At 38.6% G+C, this 25,417-nt stretch overlaps 1 long non-coding RNA gene and 1 pseudogene across 2 annotated transcripts; one reads left to right on the top strand and one right to left on the bottom strand.

Moving 5' to 3' along the window:
• Positions 1 to 1,289: 1,289 nt before the first annotated feature.
• Positions 1,290 to 17,778, top strand: LOC121387097 (annotated as a pseudogene).
• LOC121387099 lies at positions 6,609 to 25,417 on the bottom strand. 2 transcript variants are annotated; one of them, XR_005959785.1, is made up of 3 exons: positions 25,299 to 25,417; positions 24,492 to 24,567; positions 6,609 to 6,725 (listed from the first exon to the last, which is right to left on the bottom strand). It is a non-coding gene; the product is annotated as an uncharacterized LOC121387099 (long non-coding RNA). The 2 variants fall into 2 exon arrangements; XR_005959784.1 differs by having other exon boundaries at positions 25,193 to 25,326.

Here is a 25,417-nt window from a genome sequence, read left to right as displayed (position 1 = left end):
TTGTTTTTTGTTTTTGTTGTTGTTGTTGTTGTTTGTTTTTTGTTGTTGTTGTTTTTTGTTTTGTTTTGTTTTGTTTTTGTTGTTTTTTTGTATGTGGGGTTTTTTTTGTGTTTTTTTTTTTGGGGGGGGGGGTGTTCAGAGGGTGTACAGTTTTTGTGACAGCTTCTCTTCACACCTCTTACAAAATAAATGGATATATTGAATTCGGATGATCAATAAACAGGTAAAAAAAACCCTCTACATACAATACAATACAATGCAATGCAATGCGATGCAATGCAATGCAATGCGATGCAATGCGATACAATGCAATACCACTACACTACTTCATTAAAATAAAATTTAAAAAAATGGTCTTACATCGACAGAGCACACAAAACACACCCAAGAATTATATAAAAGAGACACTACACTGACAACATACATACAAAATAGATGAAAATAACTATGAAAAACTATCAAAATAAGCAAATTGATTGTTTTAAAAATACGTAGGCCTATATCTCTCCTGCAAATCCACTACTTTTTATATGTATGTGTATAGGTTGTACTATTCCAAATAAAATCCCATAGACGATCATTAACGTTTGTGTTTAAAAAACACTATATGCAATATATCAACCAAAATATGACCCATAAATATTAGTACTAAAACCCCTACCTCAAAGTATTAACTGAAGAAAGTGATACCTTTCATGGCTCATTTTCGGTATAATCAGATGTTTATACAACACCCCTAGTTTCGCACAAAATTTTAGTACTTTTTTTTTACAGGTACCCCATACATGTTTTGAGCACAAGGCTATATTTTGCACAATGGTACTAAATGAAATAAAATTGCATATATTTTTGGACCAGATGAAACTAATTTATTTTTACAACAGACTCACGTTTATCGCCAATAACAGGACTTGTGGTATTAACTGCTCGATTAATAAGAGAAATTACATTCCTTTCCTTTCATAATAGCGACTGGTTAAACAATGTACAGTTGTTAAACAGACATTTGTTTTCACACGTACCCGTTCCTAGCTTCCTTTCTCGTTACATGACATCTAACTGCAATTTTGTCCGGATCATTTGATTATATATTAGTTAATCGAGTTCGTAATATAAATAATTGTACATTTTATATTAAACACATATCCTAAACATCTCAAATCTCTCTCCACCACCGCCGAAAAGAATAAAACTATTCTTGTACATTTGTGCATATGATGCTTATTTATAAAAGATGGAATGTACACAACAAATAATACGTTAAAGAATGGGAGCTCTGAATCTTCAGGCGAAAAACACGACAAAACAAAACCGGAAGTGTAGCATGAAATATTTTTTGTTGATTGATATTTCTTTACGTTTTTCACATTTGTAATTAAAATAATGTTCATGTGTTTTCTAACTTAACGCTAGAAAATAACGTCACCAGTTTTATTATAATTATTTGTAAGTGTGTATATTAGTATATCGTTATTTGGAATATAAATTTGGTATAATATGCTCATACAAGGTGTTTTCGTTGTCGACTTTAAACGTTTAATGATGGCAAAATGCATTTTTCGTCATGGTTACGGTGGCAACAGTTCCTTATTTTCCCCATAACAATTTTTTTCTTTACAAATATTCGTTAGAATTATTTTAAGGTTAGGGTTAGAGTTAGCGATAGTTATATACAGTACCGTTTAACAGTTTAAAACAGTTTGTTCTATAAAACCAACAATGTTTATATTTTGTAATCCAGCAGTATCACTGTTTTGCCTTTAAAAAATTAGACATTTTGACTATTCTGGTGCTTTTGGAAGAAGTATATCACAGAAGACAGAATGAGGCATTATAGGACTAAATCTTTGTTTTATTCTGTAGACGTTCGGTTCATTCCATCAAAATACACCCTATGAGATTTATAAGTATTAAAATGCAGTCTCACTTGTTGATCCACTACGTGGTTGAAGTGCTCGACTACAGGCCTGATGGTCTGGAGTTAGAATCCAGGCCTAGCACTATGTCATTTGTAGTGTATAATGCAATACCCAGTTGATAAGGCTAATTCAGTACCCCAAATGTGGGGGAAAATACGGAACTATTATGGAAAGTTTTGTCATGACAAAATTTGCAGGGTTTGAGTTTGAATTACGTTGTCAGAGGGGAACGGCAATTATTGCCTTAGAGGGGCATGAGATCAGGAGTGCACCCCAGCAATTTTAAGGGCCCACTAGGGGCTAAGTGGTAAATCATGAAGATCTTGATGGCACGTGACTTTCAAAGTAACTGAAACAAATTTGCAGAACTGGAAATTATTTCGGTAAAATATCCGACCGTTACCCCCCTATTTTGGTTATAGTAGAGTTAGATTTACATGTGGTTAGGGTTACTTTTTAGGTTACAGTGAGCTACTTTCCCTCTTTATACATGTGTATATATCAATATAATTGGGTGTATCATGGGGATGCGGTGAACTCGTATGAACGGAAAACTTGTATGGAAAATGAACTCGTATGTAAAAAAAATAACGGTGAACTCGTATGGGGATGTATGGATGTGCAGATATACTTTGATATTTCTCTTAAATGTGTATTTTGTATACATGCTTCATATTTATGGCACCATCAGTCAACTATTTGCGTGTCAACTGCAGTCGCATTCCACGGCGTGATGTTGTCTTGTTACTGGTCGGTGACAAACCACACAAGGTGTGTCTGCCATGGTTCTGAGTTTTTTTTTATTGATTTCAACTTATTTTCATGCTTACATCCAATTAAGGTTTAAGCATGCTGTCCTGGGCACACACCTCAGCTATCTGGGCTGCCTGTCCAGGACAGTGGGTTAGTTGACCAAGTTGTTAGTTTGTTAGTGAGAGAGAAGAGGGTGTAGTGGCCTTACACCTACCCATTGAGCCCTTAAGTTTAAGCTTAAGAACTCGCTCTGGGTTGGAGCCGGTACCGGGCTGCGAACCCTGTACCTACCAGCCTGTAATCCGATGGCTTAACCACTGTGCCACCGAGGCTGGTCTCCGAGTGAAGTTAACTGGGTGGATTTTGAGCAACTTTTTATAGTTTCAGTTTTAAGCATTGAATTCAGTGTTATGTTAAATTACACTGATCTGCCGCTGGGGCATAGGTGTCAATTTAATAAGTAAACAGATTAGTTTAGGGAGAAGTGCTCAAATACAGGGCATCATCCCGTGTCGGACTGATGTCAAAAGAATATAACGGTGATGTGTAATCCGTTGTTAATTGATGAACAAAAACGGTATTAAAAACCAATCAAAACACGCATGTCATTAGACTTATTTCCTGCGACAGAAACCGTAAACAATGCATGCATGTTTTGCGTTTCTCACTAGCCCGAAATTAAAAACCACTAGCCATGGACATCAGGCTTACGGATTTGTCGAACTCTGCATAAAAACTACACTCAAGTTGCTATACAGTATTGGATATATCAGTTTGTAATTTCCATACGAGTTCACTGCATTTTCCCCCATATGAGTAAGTCTTCCATACAAGTTCACTTCTGGATTTCCATACGAGTTCACTGCATTTTCCCCCATACGAGTAAGTTTTCCATACGATTTCACTGCAAGTCGTATCATGCGGATATCTTTCTGCCCTATACATGTGCAAAATAATATAACTTTATTACTAATATATACATGTACATGTACATGGCTGTGCATTAGAAAAATCAGGGCTTGCTCTGGGTCAGCAGAACATTCCGGCAGATTATTTGTTAAACTTCAAAAATTGCAGAAACCCTTTTATTTTGTAAAAAAAATATCAGTTACTACATGAAATTATTTCGCCAAATTAAAATAAGATTTGCCAATTTTGTTTTTTAATTCGCATTTGGCAAATTTGACGAGTGCCAGAGCTAGCCCTAAGTGAAAACAACTAAACTTTCAGTGTCAGGGTTAACTTTGGGTGAGTAGAACATTGTGCTAAATTATCTGTTAAAATATTTTTTTAAATGCAGAAATCCAGTTATTTTCTAACAAAATATAATTTATTACATAAAATTATTTTGTCAATTTTTTTTCTTCTGATTGTCCAATTTGGTGAGTGCCGGAGCTAGTCCTAAATATATTTTTATCTTTCAGCTGTTCTATGATAATGAGATGATATTCATTCCGTGATGGCTATAAAGAAGGGTCGAGCGCGACGTTATGTCATCTATTTCCTGTCTTTCATCTACTTCTCTCTGTGGGGCTTCGCACTGTTCAACTACCGCAGTCACTGTGTGTTCACGATGCCCAACACGTTGATGCAGCTGCCGCAGATAGACAACTCAAACGCTGGGAAGTGTCAGGTTGACTGGGATGCCTTAGGTAAGTAATTACATTTATCCTATAACTTACCCATGATAGCCATGCCATAAACCCATGATAATTTTAATGTATTAACCCGGTTAATAATGGTAAGTAGATACATATTTTTTACTAAACAGTATTACAGGGCTAGCTCTCGCACTCACCAAATTTGCTATTTGTGAATTTTAATAACAATTGGCAAATTTTATTTTAATTTAACAAATAAATTTTATGTAATAATTGTTATTTTATTAGAAAAAAGCTGGGTTTTTTGCAATTTTTGAAGTTTAAATAGGTGATTTGGTGAATTGTTCTGCTCACCCAGAGCTTGCCCTGTATTGCCTTAAAAACCAAACAAACAGCTTGTTTTGCATTTAGTGCCATACACAGGGCCGTAGCTACCAGGGGGGGTTGGGGGGGGGGGGGGACAAAAATTATAGAAACTTAAAGAAAATCCTGTTTGGGCTAGTAAATTGTTAATCGGGCTAGTAAATTGTTAATCAGGCTAGTAATTTTTTTAAATGATTGATCCTATGGCTAGTAGATTTATATAAAAATTCTAGAAGCCATGCCCGAAGTCAGCTTTATGAAAGCCCCTTTCAGACTTGGCAAAAGCAATGGAATAAGCTAACTGCAGATTTTTAATTACACGTATATGTATGTAGTTGTTTTCTTTGTCATGTGGAATTGTGCTAGCTTCTGAGTTCATTTACATAGCCCATTGGTAAAGCATTATTGTGTTGCAAAGGGTGGAAAGGAGCCCAGTGGTAAAGTGCTCGCTTGTTGCACGGTCGGTGTGGGATCGATCCCTGTCAGTGGGCCCATTGGACTATTTTTTGTTCCAGCCGTTGCACCACTTGTACATGTATTTGAATGTGCTATCCTGTGGGATGGTGCATATAAAAGATCCCTTGCTGCTACTCAAAAAGAGTAGCCCATGAAGTGGCGACAGCAGGTTTGCTTTCTCAATATCTGTGTGATCTGTAACCATATGTGTGACAACATATAACCTTAAATAAAATGTGTTGAGTGCATCATTAAATAAAACATTTTCTTCCTTCTCGTGTTGCAGTCAGTGTAGGATTGATGACCACCAGTGGGCTTATTGGGCTATTTCTCGTTCCAGTCAGTACTCCACAACTGGTGTAATATCTGGCAGGTTTTGTTGGGTTTTTTTAGTTTAATGACACCACTAGAGCACATTGATTTATTAATTAATCATTGGCTATTGGACATTTGGTAACTTTGATGTATAATCGTAGAGTGGAAACCGGCTGCATTTATCCATAAGTAGCAAGGGATCTTTTATATGCACCAACCCACAGACAGGATAGCACATACCATGGCCTTTGATATACCAGTCATGCATGGTGCCCAGGCTGAAACAAGAAATGGGTGTGACAAAGGCTTAGTGCCTAAATGTTTGTTATTAATCCGAAGGCAACACTTGCTGTAACCCCCTCCCCAATTAAAATTTGACCCCTTAATGTGTCATATTTACCTAAAATTTGTAGATCACCAAGCTTTATGATGACCTGTAAAGGTATTACCACACACTTTGCTTAGGTCAATCTAATTAAAATTAGCTCCACTGGTTAATTACTATTACCTGTAATTACTATTAACAGCACCCCGTTGGAGCTCATGTCCAGTTGACCTTTCATTCGACCAATCAAAACCTTACTTGCAAAATCATGCCAATGATTTGAAAAGAATTTGAAAACATTTAGGATTATGCAGAGGGTATACGAAATGGTTCGGATGAATTACGAAGTATGCCGGAAACTAATTTTAATATAAAATTATATATAAAATTAGTTTCAAGACGAAAAAACCCATCATGGTGGTATAGCCATAAAATCTGTTTATACTAGTATATACTGCACTTTTCTCCGTGTTTTTTAATGTTGAAATATACCAACAAGTTTGCCTATTGCAAAAAGAGTCTTGCCCAATATTTTTAGAATTTGTATGCTCCCGAATAACGCTAAAACACTATAAAAGTCGAAGTGTAATTGGTCAATATTTAAATTGTTATTTATAGATAAAATGTCACCTGGACATGGGAGTCCGTGCAATGCTGTTAGATCTACTGGTAGACCAGTAGAGCTAATTTTAATCAGATTGTGCTTAGGTGTACTTTGATGTGTCTCTCTCTCTCTCTCTCTCTCTCTCTCTCTCTACACAGATCATGTTAAAGTTGACATCTTCTCTGAACCGTCCTTTAAAGATATTGCTGCCAGGAACCCACATGTTCAGAAGGGCAGCCGGTGGAAGCCGAAAAACTGTCTCTCCTGGCAGAAGGTTGCCATAGTGATCCTGTACCGCGACCGCATGCACCATCTGAAGATGGTCCCCTAGTCCCCCTTCCTTGGATCCATTGATTATTTAGGTGGCAGCTAGTTTCTTTTTTCCTTTCCTAAATCAAATAGACAAAAGAAAGAAAGAAATGTTTTATTTAATGACGCACTCAACACATTTTATTTACGGCTATATGGCATCAGACATATGGTTAAGGACCACACAGATTTTGAGAGGAAACCCGCTGTCGCTATTACATGGGCTACTCTTTCCGATTAGCAGCAAGGGATCTTTTATTTGCGCTTCCCACAGGCAGGATAGCACAAACCATGGCCTTTGTTGAACCAGTTATGGATCACTGGTCAGTGCAAGTGGTTTACACCTACCAATTGAGCCTTGCGGAGCACTCACTCAGGGTTTGGAGACGGTATCTGGATTAAAAATCCCATGCCTCGACTGGGATCCGAACCCAGTACCTACCAGCCTGTAGACCGATAGCCTAACCACTACGGCACTGAGGCCGGTAAATAGACAAAAGAAAAAAGTTTGGTAGAGTAACGGGCAGATCCAGGAAATATTGGGGTGTGGGACTAACGGCAGGGATGCAGAAAGTACTCGCTCACTCGCCAAATTCGAGTAAAAATTCTCACGGGCGAGTTGAAAAATGCAAGTGTCAGTCCGACGGGCGATCTGTCTTTTTCTGACTGACGGTATTGTGATTTTATTTTATACATTTTGAATTTTGTAAATTATATGAAAGAACTGTAAAAAAAAAAAAAAAAGTCTTTATTAGATATTTCAAAATATATATACCATTTGATGTGAAGACGATGCATACTGTAATATTATTAAACATTAATATATTGGCGGAAAAGTATAAATTCTGGCAGGCTAGTGAATTTTAGTTGGTTCTGGTCTGACAGGCTAGTGAAATATTTTTCATTTCTGTAACCCTGCTAACGGAAGAAAAGGGGACATGAACCAACTCATCAGGATGGCATCCCAATGAAAAAAAAGGGGACACTACAATATTTAGTTTTTTTTGGGGGGGTGGTACATTAGTTCCCCTTCCTTGGATCCATTGATTGTTCAGGTGGCAGCTAGTTTCTTTTTTCCTTTCCTAAATCAAATAGACGAAAGAAATGTTTTGTTAAAGCTTGCTTTGTTTAACGAGTCCATTAGACCACATTAAGTAATCATCGCTTATTGGATGTCAAACCTTTGGTACTTCTGAGATATAGCCTTCAGAGAAAATCTGCTACATTTTTTATCAGCAGCAAGGAATCTTTTATATGCACTTTACAATAGACAGGATAGCACAGCACATTCCACAGGCTTTGATATTCCAGTCATGAGATGGAGGAAAAGCAATAATATAGATTAATAAATCAATGTGCTCTTAGACTAGTAAAATAAAACACACTTTAATTCTTTTCCAACTTTAAGAAACCAACCATGGGTTGTTAGTTGATTTTATTGTTGTTTTGTACTGTAATTCAAAATGTGCCAAGTTGTCAACAACAAAAAAAAGAGTCACGGTGAATGTAGACTGTATTGCAGAACAGCTGCTAAAATTGTAAACTGTTATTGTTTGATTTGATGGGGTGTAGGATTTTATTATTTGCTTAAGTGTAATGTCGCACCTAAATTAAAAACGCGAAAATTACACATTCGCGAATAATACCCTTTTACAGTATATCGTTTGATGTGAAGTATACAATTATTAAACACTACTGCCGGAATGATGCGCCTGGTTCTTGGTCTGGATCGATCCCCCCTCAGTCCGACAGCCCATTGAACTATTTCTCATTTCAGCCAGTGCACCATGACTGATATATCAAAGGCCATCAAGGCTTCATCCCAATGGTAGCCCCAATCTCATGGCTAGTGATATTCAGTGCGGGGATAGTAAATAACTACTATTGCCATGCCTTGGATCCAGTGATATTTTTTTTGGCAGCTAATGTTGGAGTTTTTTCTATTTCCTAAATATAAATATCCTGATCCCACCCCAAGCCTCTTTGTTAAAGTTTTTAAGCTTTAACAAGTCCTTTAGACCACATGCATTGATTATTACTATGTTTTAGTAAAACTTTATTACCACAAAATGTAGGGTAAGTATATTTTTACCATTGTTACATGTATTTAGTATAACTGTTTTAAAGTACTTCTCCGTTTGGCTAGTGGATTTTATAAATCACTGCACATCCCATGTATCTAGTAAATTTTTTAAATCACTGATCCCATGGCTAGTGGATTTTATAAACATTCCAGAAGCCCTGGGCCATGGTACATGTTTGTGATATCCTGTCTGTGGGATGGTGCATATTAGATACGATAACGTAGCGCTGACATCGACACGGTCTTCTGACGTAGGCGAAAGTTTCCGTTACAATACCGTAACTAGGTGCATATAAGAGATCCCTGCCTACAAATGGATTAAATATAATGGGTTTCCACTCTGAAAACTCTTATGTAATTTACAATTTACTAAAGCTGTATATCCTAACCGGTCGCGAGTGATTATTTTAGAAATCATTGATTTCAATTGCCGCATCCTAACAACACGCGTGCGGTTAGGATATTGCGATTGAAATCAATGGTTTCTAAAAACATTGCTCGCGTCGCTTGCTGCTGGTTAGGATACAGCTTTAGAATGACCAAATATTTGACATCCAATAGCTGATGATGAATATATCAGTGTACTCTAGTGGTGTTGTTAAACAAAACAAACTTTAACCTTTTTAACATTCTGATTGACCTGTTCGTCAGCGATTACACTTTGGTAAATGTTTGTTTTTTAATGTTGTATTTTTAGGCAGCCAATACAAAGTTCAACCGTGGGAAGTTGATGAATGTCGGCTTTCTCGAAGCTCTGAAGTTTGACAAGTTTGACTGTTTTGTCCTTCATGATGTTGACCTGATCCCCGAACACTACAAGAATTACTACATGTGTGACCAGCATGCTCACCACCTGTCGTCGGCCATAGACAAAATGCGATATCAGTAAGTTAAGGTACCCATAAGCGTACGGGACAGGAGGTGCAAATATCCCTCACCCAGCACTCAGTGTTTCTGCCAGAAAGAAATTTTTGGGTATGGTGCTACGGAATTGAATATTTACAATGTGTGTGCTGAATGTAACCACAGTTGACAGAAAGAAAATGGGTTAATTTTAGGGTGAGGGTTAAGAAAATCATACAGTAGTCATAAGAATTATTAATTTTGTCAAAAGGTCAACTTAAAAAAATTACATCTGCAAAAACATTTGGGTATGTTGTCATGTACCTGTTTTACCCTCTGGCAGAAACCCTAATACTGGAGCAAATAATCAAATTTGCACAAAAACATTAGAGATATTTGGGCAAAATATGCTGGCCTGAAACCTTTTGACTCTGTATTTCCATCATTCTACTCACAATATTAGTTGTAATTCATGTAAAAATTTATAGTGATTCGTTTGCAACCCTACATACATGTAGTTGTTTGGCAGTATATTGCTAATATGAATAAATATTATTATCTAGATTAGGGCATTTTTATTTAATTCTTGCAAAAATCAGCCCCCCCCCCCCCCCCCCCCCCCCTTACAAAATGGTGCCACACCATTTTTTGTGGTGTTGCTACTTGTTGTTGCTGTTTAATATAGTCCATTTTGAGAAATAGTTTTTCAAATAAAAAAATAATATAAAATTCTGATATATGCTTTTTGAAATGTTTCTGTGATGCTTACAAGTAGGTTGACCTCTGTAGTATTGATTAGTGATGTGCAGTTAACCATGGAATCAGTTCGGTTTCAGTTATAGAATTAAAACCGAAAACCGTAACCGTGGAGATAGAAAACCCCCACATATTTTTGGTTTTCCAAATTTGCCATTTTTAGCCCAGCTCATCCGAAATGAAAACCCCCCAAATCCTATGTGGTTCATTACCAAAACCCACTTCTGGCAATAACCTGCCGAACAACTCAAATTTTTAGTATTTTGTGGTGTTGATCTGCGAATTCGGGGCATGTTTTGAACGTCGAGCATTGTCATTGGGCAATGTAATCTCATCAGCATTTTAACTTGGCGAAAACAAGGCAGACTTCGGAAAACCCTGTTTGTCTGTGAACATAATGTCTATTTTACTGCATCCACATGATGTTTTCTTATGTGCGTATGTCTTCTACAAAAGTCATCATTTGTACCCATACTTTATTATTTGTACCCGTAAGATATTTCCAGTGGGTTTTTCAATATCAGCTATTTTTATTAATTTCCGAGACCAAAGATAGATTCACTGTTAACACTGTGATCAGAAAATGTTTTCTTTGTATCAAAATGAGAATTAAGATAAATTGTTTGTTAAAATTAATCCAGATTACAAACGAACACAATTACACAATGTACCATGATGTCGGCCATTCTTATCGTATTGTGTAACATTACCCGAGGACTTCTGATACTGACCCATTTAAAACAACTCGGCCATTTGATTCGTACTTACTCTTCGACCGAGGTATTCCAGTGAGTTTGTTTTTGGTTATTTTCACCACTTTTTTGTTTTAGTTGCAAAATAAAACCATGTTGACAAATAGTTTATTTTATATTTTATATATATATATGGAAAAAAAACATTCACAAAATTTGAGGGAAAGAACCTCGGGCTAGTGATAATATCTGTAGGCTAAAGTATTTTTACATTTACTAATCCGACTGAGTAGTATTTTGTATTTTTTTAATAGACCCACAAGCCTGGAACCTGATTGTTCTACAAATATAAATGCCAAATTTTGTATTTCGTTATTGTTGGACTGTCTTTTATTATATCCTGTAGGGTGAGGTGCTGAATTGAAACTAGCACATAGTTAAAGATTTTCTCAACAAACTGCTAATAGGTTTTCTTGTCCAGATTTAGCCCTGCTAATTTCACCAATAATTATATTGTTTATAATTAACTGAGGGGTTCTAGAATTAAAAAAAAAATCACATGCTATGGGGCCAGTAGATTTGAAAATACACTGGCCATGGTGAAAAGTATGTAGATATTTCTTTTGTTTTCGTACAATCGTAGCATTGTAGATTTTTTTAAAAACATTTTATGACCCAAATCTAAAAACCACTGGCCTCGGGCATCAGGCCACCATACTCTAGAACGTCTGTTAACTGTTATTTTGCTTATGATGAACTGTTGTTTCTTCATGATATGTGCTGTATACGGCATCATTACTGCCACATATTGGTCTTACCAGTATTTGTTTTTATTAATAAATAAATATGTTGTGGGTTTTTTACTCAGTGTGATGTACTACAACTACGCTGGTGGTGTGATCGCTCTGAACCGAGAAAACTTCCGCAAGATCAATGGTTACGCCAACAGCTACTGGGGCTGGGGAAACGAGGACGATGATTTATCTGCAAGGTGGGTCAAAAATCAGTCTCAGGCAGTGGAGCGCTTGACTGGGGTGCTTGAGTCATAGGGCTGTGTAAAGTCCTACTTCCAGGAGCAAAGGTTGGGGTGCTCGAGTCATAGGGCTGTGTAAAGTCCTACTTCCAGGAGCATAGGTTGGGGTGCACACGAGTCATGGCTGTGTAAACACACCTACTTCCACAGAGCACGCACACGTGCACAGACACACACACAGACATACTCAGAGACATACACAGACACACTGTGTAACACACCACACTTCCAGGAGTATAGGTCCAGAGAGGCACCCCTGGACTTGGAATCGCCAGGATACATACATTGCCAGACTCGCCAGAAGCTTAACTTTCCCTGTTTAAATACTTTTTTCTTTTTTTTTTCCCCAGCATCGTTGGCCCTTGGGCCTAATTTTTGATGGGGGCACCGAGAGAGGGCACAACACATAGGGCTGTCGCCCCCCCCCCCCCCGGAGCCTTTAATAATTAATATATTAATAGCCCTACTTCCAGGAGCAGTTCTAAAGCGTTACAAATTGTTAGTTGTTTGCTCGAGTCATTGTTTGGGGCACTGTGTAAAGTCCTTTTTCCCTAAATCCAAAAGCCCCAAATTGTTCTGTCCCAGGGTGACTCGAGCCATAGGGCTGTGTAGACATGCTCGAAACTTCCAAGAGCAAAGGTTGGGGTGCTCGAGCCATAGGGCAGTCCATAAAGCCCTACTTCCAGGAGCATAGGTTGGGAAGTTCAATTTGTGGTTTTGTCCAGATTCAACACACACTCACACACACACACATACCACACACCACACAAAACGACACACACAGACACACAGCTGTCGCAGATTCCGCGGGAGCACATCAAATCTTATGCGGGAGACACACACATGATGGGACAGACACACCACATACAAATAACACACACAGACGGAACATACTACTTTCCTCACACACACATAACACACACACACACACACATAGCCAATTTATATTGTTAAAAAAGCACATGTTTATAAAATGACACACCATGGATAAACAGACGTGTTGTTATAACTCATGTGGCTACGCTAATTCACACAGGCTGTGTATTCACATATACATAAAATAAACTACATATAACACCTCTGAATTGTAAAATGTCACACCACACTGGATTACACACACTATGACGAACTGAATAGACACATACAGCGCTACACACAGATGTTAAAATCACATGTCACACAAACAACAAAAGACCTGCTGTGAGGGTAATAAAAAAAGGGTTTTTTTTTTTACAGTGCAGTATTATAAACTAAATAAACCTCAGTGTCTGTCCAGAAAATGTAGACAAAATGAGGGTGTCTCTAGTTCCATATTCAACCCCTCCCTAGGCTCGAACCTGTATACCACACTACGCTCACGAGGACTTCTTTACACATATTTCTGCCAGGTAGTAGTGCCTTGACATTGAAAAGTTCTGCCAGCATTTGATTTTAAATTTATGTTCCATTTTGTTTTGTCCAGGATTCAAGCAGCTGGTTTGATGTTGACTCTTCCACCTGAACACAATGGCAGATTCAAGATGGTTCGCCACGCAAAACAGACACGCTCAGACAAATTTCGGAGTAACTTTGCCAAAGAGATCTTGAAGACTAACAAATCGGTAGTGTCAGAAAAATAATCTACAAAAGTACGAGAGCCAGAAATATTTTCTAGTTCAATCTGTCTTAAAATTTTAGTATAATTATGATAAAATTCACTGCATTTTATTTTTTTGTACCGTAATGTCACTCTTCTCTGCCGATAAATATTATATCATGAGAAGGGAGAAGGAATGCATGCGGAGTTACTTATTATCTAATGTTTTCAACAGGTAGCAATGCCATCTACCTCCTAAACGAGGAGACCAATCAACCAGTTTTTTTAGTACAGCTTTCTGGCACCTTTCTACCAGTTGATTGAACTAGACAATTGGATATAGCTTAGTTGATGAACACATCAGTATGTAGTCTGTCAGATCAATTCTCTAGTTGAACAGTTGAATTATTTCCCACGATGGCCAGCGTTTGTGAATTTATATGTATTATTTAAAATGTTGTTTCATCGGGCCAATAAATCCCTGTCTGGGGCGGGACGTAGCCTAGTGGTAAAGCATTTGCTTGCTGCGCGGTTGGTCTTCGACCGATCCCCATCGGTGGGCCCATTGGGCTATTTTTCGCTCCAGCCAGTGCACCATGACTGGTATATCAAAGGCCGTGGTATGTGTTATCCTTTCTGTGGGATAGTGCATATAAAAGATCCCTGGCTGCTAATCAAAAAGAGTAACCCATGAAGTGGCAACATTGGGTTTCCTCTCTCAATATCTGTGGTCCTTAACCATATGTGCGATGCCATATAACTGTATATAAAATGTGTCGAGTGCATCATTAACTTAAAAAAAACTAAATCACTGTCTAAACCGGACCCCTGACAAACCTGTCAAAACCAGCCATGTTTTTACGGTCCTGAATTTTGTAGGTTCTAAGACTTGATTCTCTAAACACTGGATCCTCTCTAAATCAGATAAATACTGTGTCCGCGACATAATTCGGTGTAGACAGTGGCGGATCCAGAAAATCCATTTCGGGAGACCCCAATGACATGAGGCGGAATGCCAAGGGAACTTTGGGGGAGGTTTGGAGAGTGATTGTAAAATTAAAATTATTATATAAAAATTATAACTCAAAAAATTTAGGGGGCCCCCACTAGATCTGCCTCTGGTAGACATGTTTCACGGTATATTGATAAACTTGTGAGCACACGAAATCACATTAATAAAAAGCAGGCTTTAGAAGTAGTAGTGTTAATTTATGACTGTGTCTGTTGTTTTTTCCTGTCTTGTAGCAATGAGCGGTTTCTTGGCTGGCAGGAGCGTTGGTTGCGAGACGGTCTAAACGACCATGTCGGGATGAACTACACCGTGCTGGCAACGTCGGAGAACCATCTGTACACCAACATCTCCATACACATCGGCTTTCCGCCACCAAACTTGAAGGAGCTCGACAAAGACGGTCAAAAGGACACCATTTGGTGGTCGGTATAATGGTTTCTTGGCAGTATAATCGTCTCATCATTACTATTATCTAGGAGTCAGTATAATTATGCCTGGGTCAATATATTTGTAAATTGTGTCGAGTCTCCTCTGGGTTGTCATGCTATGATCACAAGATATCAGGCCCTTTCTAAGGGTCCTACGGGCAATCTAGGGAGACACCTCATCATCCGCAGGTCTTAATTAACGAGCTACTCTCGGCCTACTAAAATCCAAACCTATACGTAGCTCCCTACCTTTTATTCTTTAGAACGACCATCAAAATTGCGCCAAACTTCTTTCATCAAAATGCGCACCATTTCCTTTTGGCTTAATCCTACGGGATATTCCAAATTCCTGTTACCGGCTACGGTTGGACTGGACTGCTGGTGCTCCCTCCTTCACCCACCCCAGCCCTTTCCTGTCCTGTTAGTATATTTGTCCATATGTCAGTATCTGGTTTAGACATTGTATATTGATGAACTTGTGAGCACACCAATTCTAGCCTTGTCAGTATAACAGACTCCTTATCTGAATATTTGTATTCTGATCAGTATAATTATCTGCAGTATAATTGTTTCCTCATCAGTATAGTATAATTATTATCATTACCTTATTAGTATGTCATTGTTCAACATCATTATAACTGAAATCTGTCAGTGTAATTTTCTTCTGATCAGTGTAATCATTCACTGACAATACACTCATTTACTTTAGAATATAGAATATAAAATATTAGAATATAGGGGTGCGACTGTAACCCGGTGGTAAAGTATTCACCTGATGACGATGGATCTAGGATCAGTCCTCATTCTAATGCCCATTGGGCAATGTCTCATTCCAGTCAGTGCTCCACTTGTATAGAAAAAGCTATGGTATGTACTGTCCTGTCCTGTCTGTGGAATGGTACATATAAAAGATCCATTGTTGCTAATTTAAAAGAGTAGTCTATGTCGTGGCAGCGATTTTCCTTTCTCTTTACAGTGTTTCTGCCAGAAAGAAATTTTTGGGTTTGGCGCTATAGAATTCAACCTCCCCACGAAAGAAAATGTCCAATGTCATGTAACTAAATTCATAATGTTAAATATTTAAAATATTTAAAGCATTTCTTCTTTCTTACATAATATAATGTGTATTCTTTAGTATAATAGTTTTACAGCCCTCAAAATTCAACACAGCATTCAGCAATGCCATGGGAAAAAATTAGCAAAATTGATCCGAGACGACATTTTTTTATCATTAATGGGCATTTATTTTGTTAGTGGGCGGGACGTAGTCCAGCGCTTGCTCGATGCGTGTTCGGTGTGGGATCGATCTCCGTCGGTGGGCCCATTGGGCTATTTCTTGTTCCAGCCAGTGCACCACAACTGGTATATCAAAGGCTGTGGTATGTATTACCCTGTCATTGAGATTGCTGCTAATCGAAAAGAGTAGCCCATGAAGCGGCAACAGCGGGTTTCCTCTCTCAATATCTGTGTGGTCCTTAACCATGTCTGACGCCATATAACAGTAAATAAAATGTGTTGATTGCATCATTAAATAAAACATTTTGTTTCCAGCCAGAGCTCCACTTGAGTAGCGGGTTTCCTCTCTCAATATCTGTGTGGTCTGATGCCATGTATGTACTATCCTGTCTGTGGGATGGTACATATAAAAGATCCATTGCTGCTAATTGAAAAGAGTAGTCTATGATGTGTTGGCAGCAGGTTTCCTTTCTCCTTTTGTGGGCCTTATAACCATATGTCCGATGCCATGTAACTAAATTCAAAATGGTAAATATTTAAAATATTTAAAGCATTTCTTCTTTCTTACATAATATAATGTGTATTCTTTGGTATAATAGTTTTACAGCCCTCAAAATTCAACACAGCATTCAGCAATGCCATGGGGAAAAAATTAGCAAAATTGATCCGAGACGACATTTTTTTTATCATTAATGGGCATTTATTTTGTTGTTACCTGTACTATATATTGCTGTCACCAGATGGTCTGAATGTCGAGGGCTGGTTTTATTTGTTTTTCTAAATGCGTGTCTCAAGATTAGACTGTGTGCTTGTTGTTGCAGGTTTTTGAAGTTCTACTACCCATAGTGAGCGTGGCCAATCACTCCAGATTATTACAGCGAGGAACATGGACAGACTAAGGAGAGGAATGTCGATTCTGTTTTATGACAAAAATGGAGGCAGGGAAGAAATTCAATTTATTAGACATTCTGGACGATTTGTGATTTTCCTTTACCAGTAAACTACACTAATCAAATAATGGTACATTGCAAAGTGGTTAAGCATTAATCGCTTAATGCACAGTCGGTCTAGGATCGATCACTTTTGGTAGTAAGGGATCTTTTATATGCACCATCCCACAGACAGGATAGCACATACCACTGCCTTTCATATACCAGCCATAGTGCTTTAACTGGAATGAGAAATTAAAAATAATAATCCTTGGACACTAAACAGTATGTATGTGGGTAGGTGGTGTGTTTGTCTGTCTGTCCGTTTGTATGTACACCTATGCATCCACCATCTTGCTAATTAGATATCTTTCTTATACTCATTTTCATAGTCTTTGTTTATATTTTTACTATGTAAAAAGGATGAAAGTTGTGTTTGTAAAGTGTGGAGTAATGTCTGAATATATATATATATAATATATTTAATAAATACATACTATTTAATCAATAAGATTTATATTTAATAAAGAAATACTGTGAAATTATTTGTGTTATTTTTAATCCATATTACATGTACTTTCATCTTATAATTACTATTATCTTGTGGTGTGTTAGTTTTTTCTTTTTTGATTTGGTACTTCTTAAGTGTAGAACAGCTATTATCCAGGCAGCTTTCACCAACTAATGAATATTTCTAAAAACAAATAAATAAATAAAGGCGAAATATTCAAGAAATTATCTCTTTAATACAATCCCCTGCGCATGCTGTAACCTCACCGTGGTGCAGGGGTGTAACATTCTCTTTGAGAATGGCCAATACAGCACAAATTGAAGTTTAGAGTAAAATTCGGTGTCCGTAAAATTCTGTCAATAGCCGATGTATTTTTCGTGCTGGGGTGTCGTTAAACATTCATTCATTCATTCATTTATATTGATGGTGATCATCACTTTATTTATTTGCATTACCATAGTTTGACACCCAATAGCCGATGTATTTTCCGTGCTGGGGTGTCGTTAAACATTCATTCATTCATTCATTCTCTTTAATACAAAGTGGCATAATGTTTGTTATTTATGATCGTATCACAGTAAAATTTGACATGAGTATGTGACAATGTTCTTGCTATGGACTGACGGCAGTGGAGGTGTTTTCGTCACCAAACAGCATCGCATGAGGGCGCTGAAATCGGTACCTTGTGTAGCCACCAGCAGCAGAAATCACTGCACGACATCTCCTTGGCATAGACTGAATGAGTCTCTGAATCCGGGCATGTGACAGTTGCAGAAGCATCTGAGGCTCTGGGTCATCCCATATATGTTCAATGGGGTTGAGATCTGGCGATCTTGATGACCATGGCAGCACGTTAATGTTCTCATTCTGTAGAATATCCATTGTTACATGTGCCGTATGCGGCCTGGCATTGTCCTGCTGAAAGAGCTCTCTGTTAATCCAAAATGGGAAGCATGTGACGGTAAAGAATTTCATTCCGGTAGCGTACAGCTGTCAGGTTGCCTTGACACAATTTCACTTCTGACGGTGTATGAGATGGCTCCCCACATCATGACACTCCCCCCACCGAATCTGTCAACTTGGGCGATGCAGTTGTTGGTAAAAAGTTCATTGCGGAGTCTGTAAACACGTTGTCGTCCATTACGTCGCTGTAGAAGGAAACGTGACTCGTTGCTAAACCATACTGGCCGTCAGTTTCCCAAGTTCCACCACTGTACATTCGTGCACCAGTGAACACGTAAATGTCGATGTTGACATTGCAGGACGGGGCCAACATACGGTCTCCTAGCCCGTAAACCAGCTTCACGAAGTCGGTTCCGAATGGTTTGTGCAGATACCCTCCTCAAACCAGGTATACGTCCAGCAGTGTTCATTGCTGTGGCAGTTTGGTGACGCAAGTGCATAACCCGGATTTAGCAGTTGCTATGCGAGGTCTTCCACTTCTGGGCCGGTCTTCAGCTGATTGAAACTGCTGGTAGCTGTCCAAGAGACATGAAATGGTGCTTTGATGGACGTTCATGTGGCGTGAGACTGCTGACTACGATTCACCTAACTGGAGGCGGCCTATTGCAGTGTTTCGATTCGGCAGGCTTAGTCTTGGCATCTTGTAACTTGTCTACGTCGAAATGGAAATGAGGCATCATTGCGAGCATTGCAGCTTTAAATATCCATCACTACCCCAATCTTTTCCCCGAGTTTCACGTGCATTCGCCCAAATCTGACCATTTCACGCCGATTTTCTGCAATTATCGCACGTGCGTTAAATTTGTTTTAAGGTGCATTTGGGCATGCTGCCACATTCCAGGAACATTAACATGGTCTTTCAGCAACATTGTACAAAAAAACTATATTTTGTAAAATCAAACACTTTTCTTCTTTCCCTATCACTTATGCGTTTGTTTTTTGACAGAGTATATTATAACAAAATGTTATTTTACAAATATTAACATATGTCTTATACAGTTTTAATTTGATAGTTCTGAATCTTGACACATTGATATTCTACAGTGTTTTTTTACAAATTAGTGACTACAGGGCTCGTGCGAGTGGGGAAAGTGATCCCAAACTTTGCTTTGACCAACTTGACTTTGCCGTGTCAATCACTGTAAAGCGAAATCTGTGTCGCCTTTTAAAAATAGTGGCCACTTGCATTGTACACAATCATAGATGAATGGCGAAGAACCCTGTACCTACCAGCCTATTCATCTGTTGTGTACGATGGCTACATTTTTCCCAATGCAGCAAGATATCTTTTATATGCACTTCCCCACAGACAGGAGAGCACATATCACAGCCTTTATCCAGTCACTTGCGACAGAACCAGAACATGACATGGCACTCACAATAGAACCTGAACATAATAGAGAACTCACAACAAACCTGAACATGATGTGGCACACAACAGAACCTGAACGTGACATAGCACACAAAACAAACAGGAGGATTGATCACTTAACACTCAATAAAACACGGAGAGAACACTGCACATAACATAATCTGGAGAGATCACTGAACACACAATATAACCTGGAACGATCACTGGACACACAATAGAACCTGCAGAGATCACTGGACACACAATAGAACCTGCAGAGATCATTGGACACACAATAGAACTTGGAAAGATCACTGAACACACAATATAATCTGGAAAGATCACTGGACACACAGAACCTGGAGAGATCACTGAACACACATAACCTGGAGAGATCACTGAACACACAACAGAACCTGGAGAGATCACTGAACACACACTAGAACCTGGAGAGATCACTGAACACACATTATAACCTGGAGAGATCACTGAACACACATAATAACCTGGAGAGATCACTGAACACAATATAACCTGCAGAGATCACTGAACACACATTATAACTTGCAGAGATCACTGAACACACAACAGAACCTGGAGAGATCACTGAACATATAATAACCTGGAGAGATCACTGAACACAATATAACCTGCAGAGATCACTGAACACACAGCAGAACCTGGAGAGGTCACTGAACACACAACAGAACCTGGACAGATCACTGAACACACATAATAACCTGGAGAGATCACTGAACACACAATATAACCTGCAGAGATCACTGAACACACAGCAGAACCTGGAGGTCACTGAACACACAACAGAACCTGGACAGATCACTGAACACATTATAACTTGGAGAAAGAAAGAAATGTTTTATTTAACGACGCACTCAACACATTTTATTTACGGTAATATGGCGTCAGACATATGGTTAAGGACCACTGATTTTGAGAGGAAACCTGCTGTCGCCACTACATGGGCTACTCTTTCCGATTAGCAGCAAGGGATCTTTTATTTGCGCTTCCCACAAGCAGGATAGCACAAACCATGGCCTTTGTAGAACCAGTTATGGATCACTGGTCAGTGGAAATGGTTTACACTTACCCATTGCGTCTTGCGGAGCACTCACTCGGGGTTTGGAATCGGTATCGGGATTAAAAATCCCATGCCTCGACTGGGATCCGAACCCAGTACCTACCAGCCTGTAGACCGATGGCCTAACCACGACGCCACCGAGGCCGGTTATAACTTGGAGAGATCACTGGACACACAACTGAACCTGGAAAGATCACTGGACTCAAACAGAACCTGGAGAGATCACTGAACACACATCACCTGGAGAGATCACTGAAGACACAGTATAACCTTTGTCACAGGTTTGTCTAACAAAGATGTTTAAAAGATCAAAGTTACATATTACAAACAATAAATATACATTATTATTCTAAACAAAGAAATGCAATATTAAAATAAAAATATAATCGTATTCATTAAATTGGCTCCAATAGTTGAAACCATGTTACACTGGCTACCAAATCGAGAATGGCCTTTTAAATATATCATTATCATCAACGTCCATAACTGCGTTATACTTCTAACTCCGTTCAGTTTGTTTTCTCGTGCGCGGTTCACGCATTCAACATCTGGTTTGTTGTCTGCTTGTCATTCATTTGTGAGGTTTTTCTTCACAGTTCGAAAACATTTTCATTAACAATAAAGTTCAGACAAGTACGCATCTAAATACAAAACTTTACAAACTCTTAAAACCATTCATTTGACTTCGTCGTTTTTGTTTATTCCTTAAAATACCAATATCTGGTCCACTTGACTCGTATAAATTGACTAAGAATGGAGAAAGATGTATTAACATTCGGTGCGTGTCACAGGACCTCACAGTGCCAGATTAACATAATCAAATGATTTATATGATTTTTAAGCCCCCTGTTGTTAGAATTTGCTTTCAAATATTATATTCGATCTGTATAAGGTATGCTACATTTTTGTGCCTGTACTGTAATGAATAGTAGACATAATCCATTCATAACAATTGTAAATATTTTTAGTACGTAAATCGAGAATAATATATGAGTGGCCGTTAGATACCATTTATCTTACGTGTTGTTTCAAAATGTATCTAAAAGGGAAAGCGAGTTTGATACGTTTTTAAACAACGAGTTGTAAGATAAATGGTATTTAACGGACACAAATGTATTATTCTATTTCTTACATCTCCTCAAAAACCAGGTTTTAAAGGGACAGACCCTAGTTTCAATGAAAATTCACTCTAAGTTTAGTTAATCTACAAACAAGTAACACATTTGGATAAAGTTACAATCGAGTGAAACATGAGTCTGTGACTTTGAAATGGTGAAATACCCTCGGAAAATAGACTAAAACTCGACTTCATAACTGTTACTTCTCAGACGCACCTACATTTTTAAAAATATGAGAAATGCATTTTGTGGTATTAAAAACACCAGAATGACCAATAGCACTTCGAATGTACAGAAATGGATAATATAAACAATAAAATTTCAGTAAAGTATGATTTCAGTTATCAAAAACGGCTCTAATAGTAAAAAAATTGCCAAATTGCTACCGATTATTTTTGTCCAGCTTAAACCCGGCTGCAGTAATTATCCAGTAACTGTTAAAGAGTCCTCAATTTCTATCTATGTTTACAGTTTACTACGATCACTCATTTTTTGCCGTCTTAAAAACAGTAGTTTGGCTTGTCTGTCTGCAGGAGGTAAATATCTATGGGTAATGACCGCATGTACATGCATGAATATTGATAATTTGATTTTTGATATATACTGAACAAAAAAAGAAACTTCCGATTTGTACATATAGTATTTGTTGTGTTAAAGATTTCATTGTGTAATGAAATTATATAGGTAGTATTGGCCTTGAGCTGTATTATCAGGATTCATGAATTTTATCGATTAGTTTTGCACTGTTAATCGTTGACAACGTAATATTCAATTTGCACGTGCATGCATGGTTCGACATGTCCCGTGTAGTATTCGGTCAATTTGTTTTACTTGTCTTACCGACATTGTTGGCAATTGAACGAAAACGCTTCAAAATTTGTAAAAAAAATTGAGTTTTTTTTACATTGTAGCATTTTCAGTATGCCAAGAATACCCAATAATTTACGCGAACGGGCGATTGGCATGCTTGATGCTGGCATGTCGATAGAAGACGTTGCAAGGCATGTCGGGAGTAACTTCGAGCGATACGAAATCTTCGAATGACAGGAAGCACCAACGACTTGCCACGTCGTGGACGTCCGCGTGTTACAACGCGTGGTCAAGACCGCTATATCATGAACATGCATTTGCGCAATCGATTCCAAACTGCCACTGCTACTGCTGCTAACACACCTGGGATTCATAATAACCGAATCAATGGTCAAACTGTTCGTAAAGGTCTGCAGGAGAACGGTTTACATGTACGACGTCCTTACGTCGGATGCGTTTTAACGCAACGTCATCGTCTAAATCGTCTTAATTGGGCACGTGTACACACTCGTTGGATACGGCGACGCTGGAATACCGTTCTTTTTTCGGATGAATCCAGATTTTCTTTACAACGTGGTGATGGCAGGGTGCGAGTCTACCGTAGGAGAAATGAACGCTATGCTGACTGTTGTGTTGTTGAACGAGATCGTTTCAGGGGTGGGGGTTGTCTTATGGTCTGGGCAGCCATTGCCCATGGTTATCGTTCACCACTAGTCGTCATTGATGGCAATTTAAATGCTCAACGTTACCGCGATGACATTCTCGCTCATCACGTCATTCCTCTGTTCCATAACAACGCCAACATCTCGATTTTTCAGCATGATAATGCCACCTCTCATACAGCTAGAGACACTGTAAATTTTCTTAGGACAAATAACACTGATTTCATTGATGACTGGCCCGCTAAAAGTCCTGATCTCAACCCCATCGAGCATGTCTGGGATAGTCTGGACAGACGATTGAGGCGTCGTCCCAACCCACCCGCTAACGTCAACGAACTTCATCAAGCGCTCATTCAGGAATGGAACAATATTCCACAGGCAGAAATCAACACTTTAGTCAACTCTATGCGCCTGCGATGCACTGCAGTGGTCAATTCAAGAGGTGGCCATACCCGTTATTAAGTGGGTGGGTTTCTTTTTAACCCCTACCACACTTGGTCAAAATTTCTCCCAGTTTCTGTTAACCTATAGCCATGATTTTTGCACCAAACGATGCATCATGGAACACTCTTTAAACGCATATATAACAATTATTCCAAAGTCCCCCCCCCCCCCCCCCCCCCCCCCCCCAGCCTACGCCCCTGTAACAGCACTAAATTTAAGAAGTATTTGACGATGAAGTCAGCTACATGTTATTAGTGTAGGGCCAACAATCGGTCAATAGAGAGGCAATGTGTATAGTACCTGAACAAAACTTTCTCTTTGGTAAGCACTTGTCTAAAGACAGGAATTTTGTTGTTTGGGTAACACTGTCTTCTCGCTGGAAATACAAAAGGGAATAGGATATTATTTTTTATTTTTGTGACAAAGAGACAAGACACTTTCTCTACTGACTTCTGTAATTCATGTTACAAAACATGACACCTAGAAAGAAAGAAAGAAGTGTTTTATTTAACGACGCACTCAACACATTTTAGTTACGGTTATATGGCGTCAGACATATGGTTAAGGACCACACATATTTTGAGAGGAAACCCGCTGTCGCCACATAGGCTACTCTTTTACGACAGGCAGCAAGGGATCTTTTATTTGCACTTCCCACAGGCAGGATAGCACAAACCATGGCCTTTGTTGAACCAGTTATGGATCACTGGTCGGTGCAAGTGGTTTACACCTACCCAATGAGCCTTGCGGAGCACTCACTCAGGGTTTGGAGTCGGTATCTGAATTAAAAATCCCATGCCTCGACTGGGATCCGAACCCAGTACCTACCAGCCTGTAGACCGATGGCCTGCCACGACGCCACCGAGGCCGGTATGACACCTAGAAGACCCATTTGTTGTACATGTATCAAGAGAGTTATCCATATTCATTTAGGCCTCTAATAATTGAACATTTTCATAAACCATTTAGGATTATGAAAAACAAATTCATACGTAACTCACCATGATGATGGAAATGATGTCTTAAATTTAACAAATTGGACAAAAGATTGGTTATGCAAATCTAAGACTTGCACTAGCGATGTTTGAACAAAACTATCATTCTCACAATTATCATTGGCCTGGCACCGATAGCAGAAAGACACAATACACAAGATATTTAAAGCTGATATTTCTCATCACCAACACATATACCAATGTTACCACCACCACCCACATGTACACCAA

This window comes from Gigantopelta aegis, chromosome 13, assembly GCF_016097555.1.
Source record: "Gigantopelta aegis isolate Gae_Host chromosome 13, Gae_host_genome, whole genome shotgun sequence".
Classification (NCBI taxonomy): Eukaryota; Metazoa; Mollusca; class Gastropoda; order Neomphalida; family Peltospiridae; genus Gigantopelta; species Gigantopelta aegis.
This window is presented reverse-complemented; position numbering and strand designations above follow the sequence as displayed.